The following is a 17663-nucleotide window of genomic DNA, read 5'->3' as shown; positions in this document are numbered from 1 at the left end:
CGCCAGGGGCTCAATCGCCTGTGCGAATAAGAGTGGTGAAAGCAGACACCCTTGACGCGTGCCCCTCCGGATTGGGAATGTCTCAGAAAGCTCACCGTTAATGAGAACACAGGCTCTGGGGTTAGTATAGAGAACTCTGATCAGGTGGCAGAAGGAGAGACCAAAACCCATCCACCGTATCAAAGGCCTTTTCAAAGTCGATGAAAAGCAGTGCCAAATACGGGGTTAGGTGACCACGGTGGGCCAGAGCCAGGTGGAGGCGACGTATGCAGTGACGAGTGCCCCTGGCAGGCATGAACCCGCATTGGTCGGGGTGGACCAGGTCTTGCAGGAGGGGTCTGAGTCTCCGAGCCAACACAGTAGCGAAGATCTTGATCTCCCTGTTAATCAGCGAGATTGGGCGGTAGCCCGCACAATTCAGGGAGGGTAGTTGCATCTTTGAAATGACCACTATTGTGGCCACATCAGATTTGGGTGGGAATGACCCTGTCTCCGCCACATGATGGAATAGGTCCACCAAATGGGGGGCCAAAATATCCTGAAAGGCCGCGTAGTACTCATGAGGGTAACAATCGGGATCAGGCGTTTTACCGGGGTGTAATAGCGAAATAGCCTCCTGGATTTCCTCCAGGGTGAAGGGGTGGTCCAAAGCCTCGGCAGTCTCCTGAGGGAGACACAGTAGCTGAGTACCAGTCCTGTCCAGCAAATCAGCCAGAGGAGCACCCGGGGGACGATCGGTGTAGAGGGTCGCATAGTAAGTAACAAAAGTTTGCACGATGGCTGAGGACGTCACTCGGAGGGCCGCGGTATCGGAACGGATTTCAGGAATAATACAGTTGACTTTGGGATAGGAAACTACGTTGTGGAGGAGCTTGCCATTCTCATCAACCCACCTATAAATACAGGCTACCGATGAACGCCAAAGTATTTTAGCGGATTCCAACGAGATCCGGCAAATCTCCTCGCAAACCGCTGCCAATTGTTGGGAGGAATCTCCGTGACCGCTATTGAGCTTGGTTGTTTCCAGCTGCGCCACCCGAGACTCCAGCTGGACAAGTTGGGCTATTTGCTCCTGCCGCTTCATGTGGACCAGTCCCCTGGCCACCCCCCGGACAACGGCCTTGCTGGCCTCTCACAGCGTCACCGGTGAGATAACCGAGCCTGTATTAGTGGAAAAATAGTGACACAATTCCTGACCAAGTGATTACCTGTGTAAGGTGGCAAAGATTTGGAGGTGTAGGACAGGGGGAATGTAAATGCTTAGGAGGTTCAAGAGGCACCCTTCAATGGTTCCCGAGATGGCCACGTAACGGCCCTGTGCATCAGTCTCGGATTTAGCCAGGGTAAAGGGAAACTCCTTCCTGAGTAAGATAGCCACCCCTCTGGAGCCCCATGTAAAGCCAGAGTGCCAGACCCTGTCAAATCCATAGAGAGCTAGTAAGTTGCATTGTGTACCCAGGGGTGCGTCTCCTGGAGGAAGAGAATGTCTGGCGTGTGGCTGTGAGCAGCGCGGAGGACGGCTGTGCGCTTGATTCGGTCCAAGAGGCCATTAACATTCCAGGAGAGGATGTGGATAGGCCTAATGAGGGTGTAAGTCATCTAGAGGAATGGAATGTGGGGGGCGGATGTTGAATTGGGACCGTGCCCAGCCCGAGGGGAGCACCCATCCAGATCCGGCCTCTGAAAAGGGGTGATCTGCTCATCAACTGTGGAAACTAAAAAGGGATACACGACTACCAATGAGAACCTCAGACAGCGCCCCATAGGCGGACTAAAAGAGCAAACTGATGGGAGATGTGATCTGCTTGTCAACTGTGGACCAATCAGGGAAACATGGCTACCAAGGAGAACTGCAACCAGCGGCTCGTAGGTGGCTAAAAACAAACTGTTGGGGAACAAAGGTCCCCCTACCCTCCCTTTCCCCCAACTCCCCCCACCCTACACTTCTGAAGTGGAAGCATCTGTCACCTCAAAAACCCCAACCATTAACTACTCCACAAAGAGGTGATTCACTACTCTAAAACGGTTAGCAACAAGCAGACAGGAGCATGGCTGAGTTGGACCCCCTCCATATATACGGATGAATGCCCACAGTAGATAAACATGGAGTGGATAACATAAGAGTCATAGGATGGTACAGATCCGGGATTGCAATGAAAAGGTTAACCCTGGCAGAGTCATCCAGAGTAAGCATGGGCTGAAAATTCGTTCCGCTCGCGGAATTTGCGGATTTTCCGTGATTTCGTGATCCGCGAATCTCGCGAAATCTCTGTAAAATCCGCAAATCAGCTGGGACGAATTTTCAGCCAAGCACTTACAGGGTTACAGCAGCAGGTGCAAAAGTTGAAGCTAATTTTTTGTAACCTTTTACAAAAGGGTTACAAAGAAATTAACTTCAACTTGGGCACCTGCTGCTGTAAGCCTGTAAGTGCTTCCTGGCGCCTCGTTGCCTACTTGCAACTATTCTCTGACCCTGCTCTGACCCTTATAGCAGTGTCAGAGAATAGTTACAAGTAGGCAATGAGGCGCCTGTCACGAAAATTAAACCTCAACAGGAAGCACTGACAGATATAAAAACAAGCATTTGCAATGCAATAGGTCTCGCATTAGGAAAGTTTGAGCTATTGGTCTTGTAAATGACATTTTTTTTTATTTATGTGTTGGTTTTGAAAATAGCTAAATTAACAGGTTTGTCATTTACAATACCAATAGTTATAACTTTCGTAAATGTGACACCTATAGCATTTGTAATGCAACATGTTTTGCATTTACGTGACTTAGCTGTATTGACATTACAAATTACAACGGCTTTTAATTTTTTTAAATAATTAATACTTAAATAAAAGTGATTTTAATTTATAATGGCAATAGCTTAAACTTTTGTAAATAACTTTTGTGAAGATTATGTTCAGTGTATTTTATTGTGACGAAAATCCAAGAACAGAAGTGAAATATTAACATCTTTTTGTGACATTTGTAATAAAGTTTGAAACATTGAGAGAACATATTTGAACCAGTTGTTGTTGAATGGTTGCGCATATTGAAGCTGGGTTGGCGCTGAGTGGTGCTGTGGTGGTGCTGAGTGGTGCTGTGGTGATGCTGAGTGGTGCTGTTGTGGTGCTGAGTGATACTGTGATGGTGCTGAGTGATGCTGGGGTGGTGCTGAGTGGTGCTGTGGTGGTACTGAGTGATGCTGTGGTGGTGCTGAGTGATGCTGTGGTGGTGCTGAGTGGTGCTAAGTGATAATGTGGTGGGGCTGAGTGATGCTGTGGTGGTGCTGAGTGATGCTGTGGTGGCGCTGAGTGGTGCTGTGGCGGTGCTGATTGGTGCTGTGGTGGTGCTGAGTGATGCTGTGGTGGTGCTGAGTGATGCTGTGGTGGTGCTGAGTGGTGCTGTGGTGGTGCTGAGTGATAATGTGGTGGCGCTGAGTGATGCTGTGGTGGCCCTGAGTGATGCTGTGGTGGCGCTGAGTGATGCTGTGGTGGCGCTGAGTGCTGCTGTAGTGGTGCTGAGTGGTGCTGTGGTGGCGCTGAGTGATGCTGTGGTGGTGCTGAGTGGTGCTGTGGTGGTGCTGAGTGATGCTGTGGTGGTGCTGAGTGATGCTGTGGTGGTGCCGAGTGGTGCTGTGGTGGTGCTGAGTGATAATGTAGTGGTGATGAGTGATGCTGTGGTGGTGCTGAGTGATGCTGTGGTGGCACTGAGTGGTGCTGTGGTGGTGCTGAGTGGTGCTGTGGTGGTGCTGAGTGATGCAGTGGTGGTGCTGAGTGATGCTGTGGTGGTACTGAGTGGTGCTGTGGTGGTGCTGAGTGATAATGTGGTGGTGCTGAGTGATAATGTGGTGGTGCTGAGTGATGCTGTGGTAGCGCTGAGTGATGATGTGGCGATGCAGAGGGCAGAAAGGCACAAAAAGCAGTCTAACGGAGGACAGAAGGGCAGAAAAACAAGGGAAAAACGAGTCTAACAGAGGGCAGAAGGGCACAATAAACGAGTCTAACGGGGCATAAAGGCACAAAAACGAGTCTAACAGAGGGCAGAAGGGCACAAAAAATGAGTCTAACAGAGGGCAGAAGGGCACAAAAACAAGGGAATATCAGAGGGAAGAAGGGCACAAAAACGAGTCTAACAGAGGGCAGAAGGGCAGAAAAACAAGGGAAAAACGAGTCTAACAAAGGGCAGAAGGGCACAAAAAATGGGCCTAACAGGGGGCAAAATGAATCCCGCCCTGCGTGTTTGTCCACAAAGAGGCCACCTTTTTGTGCAATACCTCTACTCAACTGGAATACTTTCTACTGTCTAATCAGTAAGTGCTCCCTCGTTGGCTAAATGTATAGGGGCAGATTTACAATAACTGGCGCATCCCCAGGGATGCGCCAGTTATTGTGCGCCGCAGCTCCGCCACCCATGGAGCTCCGCATTTACAATGCGGCGCACCATGTGGCAAAAACGGCACAGATGCGTCACGCATCTGTGCCGTAAAAGCAGCGCATTGCTGGAGCTGTGTCGCACTTGCGACGCAGCTCCAGCAATGCTCTGGGGGGTTTTGACAAAGCATTGGCCTAAAAGTGACTGAGTGAAATCTTATAGATTTCACTCAGACACTTTTAGGAGGCGTTCCTGTGCAGGAACGCCCTCCCCTGCGCAGGAACGCGTCCTGATGGCGCAGGGCTTTACAACGTGACATATCTCTCAGATGCGTCACGTTGTTAATACCCAGCACCATGGCGCATCTTTTGTGCTGCCGCTGCGTCACAAAAGGTCTCAGTAGAGGGTGGCAGTGGTGAACCAGAGGGTGGCAGTGATGAACCAGAGGGTGACAGTGATGAACCAGAGGGTGACAGGGGTGAACCAGAGGGTGACAGTGCTGAACCAGAGGGTGGCAGTGCTGAACCAGAGGGTGGCAGGGGTGAACCAGAGGGTGGCAGGGGTGAACCAGAGGGTGCTGTGATGAACTAGAGGGTGGCAGTGGTGAACCAGAGGGTGGCAGGGGTGAACCAGAGGGTGGCAGTGGTGAACCAGAGGGTGACAGTGCTGAACCAGAGGGTGGCAGTGGTGAACCAGAGGGTGGCTGTGGTGAACCAGAGGGTGACAGTGCTGAACCAGAGGGTGGCAGTGGTGAACCAGAGGGTGGCTGTGGTGAACCAGAGGGTGGCAGGGGTGAACCAGAGGGTGTCAGTGGTGAACCAGAGGGTGGCAGTGATGAACCAGAGGGTGACAGTGATGAACCAGAGGGTGGCAGGGGTGAACCAGAGGGTGACAGTGCTGAACCAGAGGGTGGCAGTGATGAACCAGATGGTGGCAGGGGTTAACCGGAGGGTGGCAGTGATGAACCAGAGGGTGGCGTGGGTGAACCACAAGGTGGCAGGGGTGAACCAGAGGGTGACAGTGCTGAACCAGAGGGTGGCAGTGCTGAACCAGAGGGTGGCAGGGGTGAACCAGAGGGTGGCAGGGGTGAACCAGAGGGTGCTGTGATGAACCAGAGGGTGGCAGTGGTGAACCAGAGGGTGGCAGGGGTGAACCAGAGGGTGGCAGTGGTGAACCAGAGGGTGACAGTGCTGAACCAGAGGGTGGCAGTGGTGAACCAGAGGGTGGCTGTGGTGAACCAGAGGGTGACAGTGCTGAACCAGAGGGTGGCAGTGGTGAACCAGAGGGTGGCTGTGGTGAACCAGAGGGTGGCAGGGGTGAACCAGAGGGTGTCAGTGGTGAACCAGAGGGTGGCAGTGATGAACCAGAGGGTGACAGTGATGAACCAGAGGGTGGCAGGGGTGAACCAGAGGGTGACAGTGCTGAATCAGAGGGTGGCAGTGCTGAACCAGAGGGTGACAGGGGTGAACCAGAGGGTGGCAGGGGTGAACCAGAGGGTGGCAGTGATGAACCAGATGGTGGCAGGGGTTAACCGGAGGGTGGCAGTGATGAACCAGAGGGTGGCGTGGGTGAACCACAAGGTGGCAGTGGTGAACCAGAGAGTGGCAGTGGTGAACCAGAGGGTGGCAGTGGTTAACCAGAGGGTGGCAGTGGTGAACCAGAGGTGCTGTGATGAACCAGAGGGTGGCAGTCGTGAACCAGAGTGTGGCAGTCGTGAACCAGAGGGTGACAGTGCTGAACCAGAGGGTGGCAGGGGTGAACCAGAGGGTGCTCTGATGAACCAGAGGGTGGCAGTGGTGAACCAGAGGGTGGCAGGGGTAAACCAGAGGGTGGCAGTGGTGAACCAGAGGGTGGCAGTGCTGAACCAGAGGGTGACAGTGGTTAACCAGAGGGTGGCAGTGGTGAACCAGAGGTGCTGTGATGAACCAGAGGGTGGCAGTCGTGAACCAGAGAGTGGCAGTGGTAAACCAGACGGTGACAGTGCTGAACCAGATGGTGGCAGGGGTGAACCAGAGAGTGGCGGTGCTGAACCAGAGGGTGGCAGGAGTGAACCAGAGGGTGGCAGTGGTGAACCAGAGGGTGGCAGTGGTGAAACAGAGGGTGCTGTGCCCATACACGACCGCATGGGTAACTTCGCCATGCAAGCGGCCCGCGAACACGTAAAAAGCCCTGCGAACGCCCAAAAAATCCCGCGAACATGCAAAAAAAACCACGAACATGCAAAAACCATGGATTTTGCGAATTGCAAATTCGATTTCGCGTGAATTCGCGGAACGCGAATTTGCAAATTTCACCCATACTTAATCCAGAGGAGCCAGGTAGAGCCCCATCACGGGGACGGGAATAGGCCCGCTACACAGGGTCCTGAAGGGTGAAATGAAGGTACACAACCTATAGCACTGATCACACCCCCTCCTCCCCACCAGAGCCACAGATCACGGGGATCCCAGACAGGTCCGAGTCCAACATGGCCCTCCGCCGGGTGACATCTGATCTTGGGGCACTACCCATATTGATAAGTGAAGACACCAGGGTGGGGGAGGAGGCCCTTTGGTTCAAAGTCTGAGTCGGGGAGCGCCGAGACTGCGCCCCCGGCTAATGAGAACTCCACCCCGGCGGTTGCCTCGTCTTCTAGATCCAGTTAGGCGCCGCTGCGCCTTGGGTACTTCCTGGCTAGGCTGCGTCGTTGTTCTTTGGGCAGGGGAGGGGGCCGCACCAGGTAGGAGGGACCGCTCCTCCATAAGCCAGGTCCATGCCGCCTGTGGAGTGTCAAAGAAAAATGTTTTGTCCTGGAAAAACACCTTAAGGCAAGCCAGGAACAGGAGTACGTATCGGAGGCCCATGGCCCTGAGTTTTTCCTTGACCTCGTCGTAAGACCGGCGCTGAGTCTGCACCTTTCTAGATTAATCCGGGAAGACCATCATTTTAGAGTTTTGGAAGTGCAGTGGACCCAGTACCCTGGCGGCCTCCAGAATCGCATCCCTGTCCCAGAAGTTGAAGATTCGAAGGATAATGGGATGAGCGGGAGCCCGCTCCACTGCAAACCAGGGGGTGAGTTTGTCTTTGGGGATCCAGGATCGGACGGTGCGTCATTTTTCCACTCACTCCAGAAAACCTAGGAGGCGCAGGATGTTTCTTCGGGCCCTATTTTCGGCATCTTCGGCCCTGCGATGTAGTTCCGAGGTCTGTGTCTGAAGGCGGTCCACCTGGGATTTGAAAGTGCCCATCACATCCGCACCCCGCAGAGAGTGGAGGTAAGCGGGCCCCTCAGGCAGCAAGTCCAAGGTAGGCCTGAGAACCTGCAGGGCCCTGGAAGGCTGGCACCCTGCCTCTCCAGTATCAGGGCAATCAAGTGAGGCATCACACTTCTTGGTGGACCAGGCAACCCGCCCTCGGGGACACAGGACAGTCTCAGACCAGCCGCCCTGCTCCTCCGACGGGTCCAACAGCACACATCCCCTCACTGCACCCCAAGATGGCGGAGGGCGCGAACAGCTACAGCAGATCAGGGGGGGGGAGAGCGTGTCCCAGCGGGAGTCACACACAGGGTTACAGTAGGGCTCACCGGTGTCTCCAGCACTCAATATATCAGTCTCAGGCCCTAGGGGCGGTCCAACCGGCCAGGCATCACCACAGCCAACAGTCTCTCAGTCCACCCAGATGGCGCATCCACGCGGCCCTGGTATGGCTGCCGAAGAGTTCGGGGGATAGGCGACACACAAACAAACTCCCTGCCTCCTCACCTCCCCAGAGGAGCAGCTCAGGCCGCATCCGGCACCAGGCACTCCCGCAGCTAGCCAGGCATCAGCTTTCTCCAAGGCCCCGCTGCCAATCACCACAGGGACACCCGGGGGCAGGGCCAGCAGAGCAGCAAGGCCCGGATCCGCAGTCCCGGGTTGTCACTTTTGCAGACTCGGGGAAGCTAGCGGGTAGCGCCACACTCTACGCCGTCCATCAGCAGCCTCTCTTAGCCACCTCCACCTCTGGAAGGCTACGGGCACCGCTCCACCCCTTTGAGTGCCTCCAGGACTCCCTGGGGCCAGCCCCCTCTGATCCCCAGGCACCGGGGCAGGAGCTCACCTCACGATTCTGGACTCCAGCCCGACCGTCGGCCACCGGCACAGACCGCTGCCGCCAGGAGGATCCCAGGTGGATAGGGCGGGGAAGGAGAAGCCGGGGCGCCGGGCCAAGATGTCAGGCCCAGAGATCAGATGGTGAGGGGGCCACCATCTTGTGGAAGCAAGGCCACCCTGGAGAAGAGAGCCAGCAAAGGCGACGCGGGCCCCAGACAGTCCACAAGAAGGGTCAAAGCGTTGCAGGTGGGGTAAAGGAATCGCCTCTGAGAACTTGGGGCTTTGATGACAGGTACAAGCGAGCCGATGTGAGGCGGATGACGGAGGGGGTCCAGAGCACTCTTAGAGTGCGACCCCCATCTTGAAGCCGCAAGCCACGCCCCCATATATGAACTTTTAATTGTCATTTTCTCAGGAACTACAGAACGGATTTACACCATTTAAGCAAAAGGCACGACTCTGAACCAAAGACTACCACTTTGCCAAATTTGGTGTAATTCCGTTCAGCCGCGATGAACGTTTCCAATGGAAAATTGCATTGTAATTTTCTCAGGAACTACTGAACGGACTTACACCATTTAAGCAAAAGGCACGAATCTGAACCAAAGACTACCACTTTGCAAAATTTGGTGTAATTCCATTCAGTCGCGATGAATGTTTCCTATGGAAAATTGCATGGGGAAAACAGGTTTTGGGACCTCCTTTTTTCATCGCCCCCGCTTCAAATGCAATATTTTAGACCCCAGGATTTCTGCTTCCCACATAGCTAATTTTTAAACAAGCACATGAGTTATCGCTGGAATTTTTATCACCTTAGTGATACACGTTGTTAATAACTCGCTAACCGGGTGATCTATTCCAGCAATAGACGGCGATAAATAAAAAAGCGCGCTTTGCAATATTTATCGACGTCTATTGATAATATGCCCCACTATTCGCTGTGGAACCTCCATCCGAGCGAAAATTGAAATGGTATTCTTCACATCACTATGAATTATGTCAAATTGATGTGTGCTATCAACAAACTGCATTGTGCAGGTAACACACACAGTTATCATATAATTGCCCACCTCATGCTGTTATCCTTCCTAATATCCACAAAGTGCTGACAATGAGGTATTTCTCCACAGCGTAATACACATTATAAAAAAACTGTCCAACCAGACGTTTCTCACATTACGATCAATATATAACTTTGTATTGTTATTGGTATGCTTCTACTTCATCATGACCAGTGTTGAGCCAGATGGTGGACATTTGTTAAACTATACGTCTTTTACCAATGAACATTGTCAATGCAATTCATCATATCGTTCTTGTCTCTTACTATGACACCAACACTGCATGGGGGTGATATACTTCCTTATATTTTTCCAGTTCTCAATGGGCAATTAATGTCAAAGTGCTTAAGTGCTAGTAGGAAAACAGTCAGTTTTCATATTATCACATCTCATCCTGAGCATCCCATCATGCTATACATTTCTTTATTTGCTTCATTTCCAAAATTTGGACACATGTCTAATATTTTTAATTGAGATATACAAGCAATTCCTCTTGGGCTTACACTTCTAATCTGAATTTTTTATTGTTCCTCTAATTAGCATAGTATCACTTTCTCTTTTGTCCCCTTATTGTTTCTGGTTTGCATTTTGAAAAGATTCCATATGTTTCATCATTGCATAACTGTAATTTTTCCTTTCAATGACCATATATGTTCCAGGATACTCTTTTTTTAAAGGACTGACTGTGCTGCCCACATATTGTAAATTGCATGGGCAAACAAGAATGTAAATCAAAAATCTTGTCTTGTAAGTCATATGATGTTTGATTGTACGCATTTGTCCTGAGCCTGTGACAAATTATTTTTTTGCTAATAGTCATCTTACAAGCTTTACATTTAAGGCAGCTCCAGAATCATTTCATATTGAAGCCACTATTGGGTTCCCTCGTCTCAGAAAATGCCTTTGCATTAATTTATCTTTGAGACTCTTAGCTTTTTGATTGGTGACCATGTGTCAATCTATTTATTATATCTGGAATTGTTGGATCTAATTTCAACATTTTCCAATTTGTCATCATTAAAGTTTTGATTGTATTGGATTATGTGGAAACATCCATAAACATCCTTATTGATTATTGCTGCTTGTTGCAAATGCCCTTTCTAGGATGCTTTCTCTCGACTTTTTGCTTTTCTCCTTGACCAGTTTTCTGCTGATCTAAATTCTAGCCTTAGGGCTTTGAGCGCACTTGACACTGTTAGTCAGTGATAAAGCACTGTGCTAGTTGTCATATGAATACTGGTGATTGGTGTATACTTGATTTTCTGATTTGAGTTAGCTGTGAGCCCATTGTCTAGGGGTAAGACATATGTCCAGGGCATGTACCTCGAATGGTTCTCGATGGGCCTGCAGCACAGTTTGTGCCATCCAGGGAGGTAGCTCATCGATCGTGCCACGTGTTTGCCTGGTAAGGCCTGTGTGCACTGGTTACTGTTAAACATCTTGGCATTTCAAAAGCTACTTGCCAAGGTTCTGTATGTCTCCTTCTATTTCGTGGTTCTCCCTGCGGGCAGGGTCCAGTGCTTGGAAGAGATAGGACATGTGCGCATGTATTGTTCGGTACGACACGGCCCGCTTCTCACATTGGATTAGCATGGGGAAATGTAAGGAAAGGCTATTCCCTATAAATTCAAAAACCTAAAAATAAATAAAAGTTTTTAAAAAACGTAATTTTCAGCACAAATGGAAAATCCTGGATGCATAAATATCCATATATGTATGTACTGGACTTTATCTAATACCATTTTATATCTCTTGATTATTTTACATATGCGTATTATGTATCATATATCGCTATGCATGTATACCTCTTATGTGTGGTTATGTACCTACATATTTATATATTTTCCTCCCACTGCAGAGTAAAAAAAAGTTAACTAATCTCCTCCAAATCTCATCCAACCACCATTCTATAACTCCTTATATTCCTCTTCTAAAATAACCCCTACCACCACTCTCTGACTTAACCTAAACATCTGTTACTACTATGAATTCCCCAATAATCCTTTCTAAACTCTTCTCTGCTCTATCCATCCTTTATCTGATTCATCCAACAAACAGACTCACAAATCTACCACTCCCTCCACTCCCCATAACAATTTATATGTCCTCATAATCCACCACTAATCTACCTTTGGGTTCTAGATGTAGCGTGCTATTCGCCGAAGAGCACTTCAATACCTTGTTAGGGGTAGTAAGTGCTATATAACTGCATTTCAATGCCAATATAATCTATTCAGCATTTCTGTTTCCCACAATGGAAGTTTTGAGCTGTAGCCATATTTGCATTGTTCTGCACTTTTAAGCATGCAATAACAAAAGTAGGCTTATTGCGGACACATGACAATTTTGAGGTCTGACCTTTTGGAATACCTGCTACTGGAATATTATAAGCTTTATACAGTTCCACTTGTCATATCCACTATTTTGTATGACTGAAACGAAGAGTTAAATCTCCCGAAATTGTAACTGAAAAATTGATGGATATGGAGAATAAATCCACCTCTAATTTCTCTAACTGACCTTATATGTGATCACAATTATCACATTCAGAACTTCAAAGTTTCCTAAGGTAGGATTTAATTTTGCCTTACAAGCCAACAGCCAATTCACATTTTCTAGTCATGTATAGCTAATCTATTATGGAAATCAGGTTTACTGGAATTACGGCCAGTGAAATGCACTGTTGCCTGTAAAGTTATAAGGCTAGTCTTCTTTAGTTAATCCTTTGTTTTGTTGAAACCACATCTAGGGTAAGCAAATTGTATGCATTTTGTTCAACACTTCTTTAATGGACCCTACTTGTAATGCTTTATTTAACCTGTGGATACTTAAAAAACATGACCAAATTCCGCCCGAAGATACCCAACCAAGTCTTGAGGAGTTTCACATGTCTGTGTTTTCCTCACACAAACATGAGAATCAATCAACTAATTCTGGATATGAAGCATGATCGTCCATTCTCCGTCTTAATAATTCTTAAATTTCCTTCTCTTTCCTTCCGTCTTAAATTTGCTTACTCTTTATCATTAGATGTCATAAGCTGATTCTAAGAGTTTTTTTCTTCTATGGAAAATTAATTTGATACAATCTCAGCAAAGCCTGGTTATTTAAAATCTAAGCAATCTTACTTGTGGAATAAATAGCTGTGTCTCTTGTTAAAGTATAAGTTGAATTCCTTAAATTGTCAAGTCGTTTTGTGAATTCTAGATGAATTTCTCAACTGCATTGGAATACACCTAATTTTGATTACCTCTATCCCTTCTAAATTCCTTATAAATCCAAACTACTTTAAATCCTCTGTCAGTGTCAATATTGATTTTAAAGAAGACCAACTAAAGAACCTCAGGAGATATGGACAATGTGAGGTCTTTAGTCTATTTGATGTTGTTCATTATCTTTTCAAATCTACTTATGAGACATTGGATTATTGGTCATTGGGGGTGGGGTGGAAGCCCGACTTAGTGAATAGCCATTTTCCTTGTCAGGGTAAGCCACAAGCATCACTAAAGAAAACTGGGCATAGCTCTTTGGTAGCTTGGCATAAAAACAGTATTTCTTTAGCACACAAACAGTATTAAAGTGAAAACACAACACAAGAAAAATAGGGAATGTCAAAGCTTTTGGGAAAATAGTACAAAGAAGCAGAAAGTTCCACTCACGGTAATCTGGTCGCTCTAAACTGTTGGAATGTCACAAGTTCAGGCCAACTGCGATGGAGAGCAATTCGGATACAGGGACCAGGGTCGTCCCATGAAGAGTTAACTTCTCAAGCCTGGTGCAAAGAGTTCCATTAACGGCTTTCAGAGTGAAGAGCAGATCGAGCATCGCAGAGGGTTATTGCTGCAGTACAAAAAGCCAAGCATTACTGGAGCCTCACATTGGTTGATCATTAAGGATGATTGCTGTTGGCGTTAAGAGCAGAACTCACTGCAGCTTTGCATTGGCAACCATTACGGGCAGCAGAGTTTTCCTATGAAGTGACCTGTTCGTGGTACTGAGAAGCTCAGACTTCAGAATTTCCACTTGTTTACTTCAGGAGAAGCTTTACTGATGCCAGTCAAGTGTCCAGGACCTGGGGCGAACCTCTTGGGGATCAGGACTCATTCAAGCAGACACTAGCAGTAGGGCTCAGTGAGATCCAGCAGGTCCAGTTGCAAATGGTCAGATTGGCAGTTGTAGGGGGTTTACTGGAAACTTGTTGTGTCCCTGTAGCTCACAAAAGATGTTAGCTAACTGACCTTAGGAGTCACTCTAGGGATCAAGGAAATCAGGTCCGATTGTATTTCTTCAGAGAGCAAAGCATTCCTTCAAGCAGCAAAGCATTCCTTCAGGCAGCAGGGCAGTCTTTAGTCTGAATCTTCCATAGGTCTAGGAGTGTTCTGAAGACTAGTTTGCAGGCCCCATATATATACCTGTACCTAGTGCAAGCATTTGTATAGGGAATTCCCTGAAATACTCCCAAAACTGGTTCTGGTCAGTTCTTCTTCATCCCCGGGCCTTGACTTCAAACTGTTCAAGGGGACAAAGGCAAGGGCAGGCCTGATGTCAGGTTTCTATGTGTGTGCTGTGGGCAAGGTCCTTTGAAATGTAACTAGGGCATGGTTGATCTCCTCCCCATCCATCCTGCTAGGAACACCCTCTCCCAGCCATGCCCAGGTCCCATTGTTCAATGTGTGAGTACTTTTAAAATACCATGCACCCTCCCCTATGAGCCTTTAGTATTAACAAGTATTTGCAATGCAATTGTTCTCGTATTTGCTAGAGCTATTGGCATTGTAAATGACAATGTATTTTACCCATGTGTTTTGGTTTGCAGTGGAGTAAAAAAAGTTTAAAAACAAGAAAACGTGTAAAATGATTTTTTAAGAGGACCTTAGACCTCATTTGTAACCAAACACATGCCTGGTAGAGGTTACATGCAAAGAAAAAGCAGCATATGGGTACACAGCAAATGACATGTTTGTTCTTAAGTGCTCCGCCATTTACCTCTCACCCCTACTTAAAAGATATTGTAATTGGAGGTTTTTTTTTGTCTTCATTCGCTTTCAACCATCTTGATAGAACCAACCGCCTGTTTGTGACCTTACTAATTGACCTTAGGAGTCTTTAGCTTCTCATATAGACTCGGTACCTCAGCCTGTAAGGGTACGTTTTGTGGGTTGGAAGGATGCTTCCCCTGCCGTTTACGGGGGTGAAGTTGGGTTTACTCAACTAGGTCTTAGACAAACCTGATGGACTTTATCGATAGCCTGGGAGCTTAGAATAGTCCACGGAGTATCCAAAAGGCATAATCATAGGAACAGGAAAAAAAAGGCACCCTACTTCCATTGAATCAACAGGTCCCAATATGCGATTTTTTTCTTACTGCATATTCTAGTCGTGTCCATCTTGGAGACTTCATACAGTGAGGTTAGCCATTCTGAGTGGTTTGGTGGAGCTGGATCTATCCAATACTTCCAGATTTGCCTCCTGGCCATTAAATTTGCGTAAAATAACAAAGATTTAGCAGGGCCTACGATGTTGCTATTAAAGCTGAAAATTATCAGGGGCAGGTTTATGTGGATTGGTACCTTCAAGATGCTCTCAAGGGTCTTCCGCACATTTTCCCTAAAGGAAGAGATGGAGGGGCTGTCTTATGATTCTGCCATCCCACATTTATTACAGACTTTCCCTTTCGAACATTTTGATAGTCTGAGAGGGGATAAATACGCTCTGTGAGCAGTGAACAGATGGATCTGCTTCAACCGAGCAGGTTTAACTACTTCAAAAAGGGTTTTAAATGAATCCTGCCATAAGAGATCACACCGTATATCCATCTGCTTCCCCATAACTCATATGCAAGCTTAAAAGCCCCATCCACTTCCTCTTTGATTGCCCAATACCAAACTGAGACCTCTCTTTTCCTACATGCCACACAACAAGCTGTTTTTCCAGGTTACTGCCCTTACCAAATGATGTATTCCGACATCATTTGTACCAAACTTTTTAGCTGGATATACTTTAAACTAGAAAGACCTGTCCCTACTCTATCTCTTAGTTCTTTCCAGGAGACAAAATTATCTTCATTAAACAGATCTCCCCACACTAGAATCCCGGAGTCTCTCAATGGTGTCGTAAGACTATCTTCGAGGCACTCAGGCCAGCCTGGGGAATCCCAAAGTGGCGCTAAATTTGAAAAATAGTTGAGCCCCACCTTTTTGTTATTCTAGCCCAATTTTTTGCTATCGACTGGAGGACCTTAAGTTTGACCTTTTTGAAGAATGTTTGGTCCCCAAACTTAAACATAAATCCTTCTTCTGGAAACCCAGCACCCCTTAACATGACCCGGAACATATCTCCTCCCCCTGTACTGGCAGGCATTTTCAGCAAAATTCTAGAATGTGAGAGCTGGAAGGCCCAGGCATAATATTGCAAATCGGGCAGCGTCAGTCCACCTTTCTCTCTCTTTCGTCTGAGCTTCTTCCAGGCTAACCTAGTCGATCTGTACTTCCAGATAAAGGAGTTTACCTCTTGTTGTAACTTTTCTATCAGAGATTTGTCAAAAAACAGAGGGATTGTGTTAAAAAGAATTGTGAACTTAGTCAAGATTGTCATTTTAACCAAATTGACCCTCCCCAAGATGGATAATGGGAGGTGAGCCCACAGTTTCATCTGTTTCTGACATTCTTTGAAAACTCGATCTAAATTAAATTCTGCAATTTTCCCTACATCCTGTACAATTCTGACCCACAAATACCGCATAGTGGAACCGACCTGGAATTGTGTGTCTCTGATGTTCCATGCCATTATTTCGGTTTTGCTGGCATTGATTTCATATCACAAAACTTGTCCAAATTCCTCTGCCAGTTTGATAACTGTCGGGAAAGCTGTACCCAAATCTACCATCAGTATCAGGATGTTATCCACATACAGGGCCAACCTCTTCTCCCACTGTCCATATTTAAAAGAAGTGATGTTAGGATCTTCCCTAAGTATCTGTGCAAACGGCTCTATGTACATGTTGAAGAGCAGTGGAGAGAGAGGGCAACCCTGTCGCGTACCCCTGGTAATCCTAAATGCATCAGTCAAAATTCCATTGACCAGTAATCTAGCTGTCGGGCCTGGTACAGAAGCTTGATAGTACGACAAAATGTATCCCCCAAATTAAATTTTGCCATGACTTCCGACAGGTAGCCCCAGTTCACCCTATCCAAAGCCTTGTTTGAGTCTAGGGTTAAGTCTGTGAGGGGGAGAGAAAAGGTTGAAGCGGTCAATTGCACCGACCAGATCATGTGTGAGGTCCTCTAGTTTATGACCTTTTATAAACCCTTTTTTGGTCTGGGTGGAGAATACTGTTAGCCACTGCCCCCAACCTATTTGCCAAAATGGAAGAAAAGAGTTTACAATCTGTGTTTAACAGTGATATTGGTCTATATGACCCACAACTAGTTGGATTTTTACCGGGTTTCAAGATCAATACCACTGTTGTCTCATTCCACGAACAAGGGGGATTTGCTCCCTCCGATAATATCTCATTGTACAGTTGGGTAAGTCCTGGAATTATAATCTCTTATAAGGATTGATATAATTCTCCTGGAAGACCATCAGGCCCGGCCGCTCTACCTCTTTTCGCCTCTGCTATGACCTTCCTCACCTCCTCTTCTGTGATTTCCCGTTCAATATCTATTTTTTGGTTAGGAGTGATAAATGGTAAAGTAGCCCCCCTATCCAAAGCTTTGCTTTAGCCCTGTCTTCTGTGACAGTCTCTTTATATATATCCTAGAAATAGTCCTGGAAGGCCATACCAATGTCTTTATCTGAGGAGCGACTAGATAGCTCATCATCTAGTTTTAATTATTTTATGTGGTTTCGCAACTGGTCTGTTTTAGCTTTCCAAGCAAGTCATTTACCTGCCCCTTCCCCATATTCAAACTGGGAGATCTTACTTGCTTCCCATCTGCGCATAAGTCGCTCTTGGAGAATGCCCTCCAACTGTTTTTTTAAGTGGTCTTGCCTATCCAGATCCTCTTTCAGGCCAATGCCGATTTGACTGTTAATTTTCTAAAGCTGAGGTCACTTCCCTATATTTCCTTTTTCTATAGCTTGCTCCATCAGTGATACAGCCTCTCCAGAAGGCTTTCATGGTGTACCAAACTTTAGTGTTATTGGCTGTATCTAAGTTGTTCTC

This window comes from Lissotriton helveticus, chromosome 2_1 (genome assembly GCF_964261635.1).
Source record: "Lissotriton helveticus chromosome 2_1, aLisHel1.1, whole genome shotgun sequence".
Classification (NCBI taxonomy): Eukaryota; Metazoa; Chordata; class Amphibia; order Caudata; family Salamandridae; genus Lissotriton; species Lissotriton helveticus.
Note: the sequence above shows the minus strand (reverse complement) of the source record.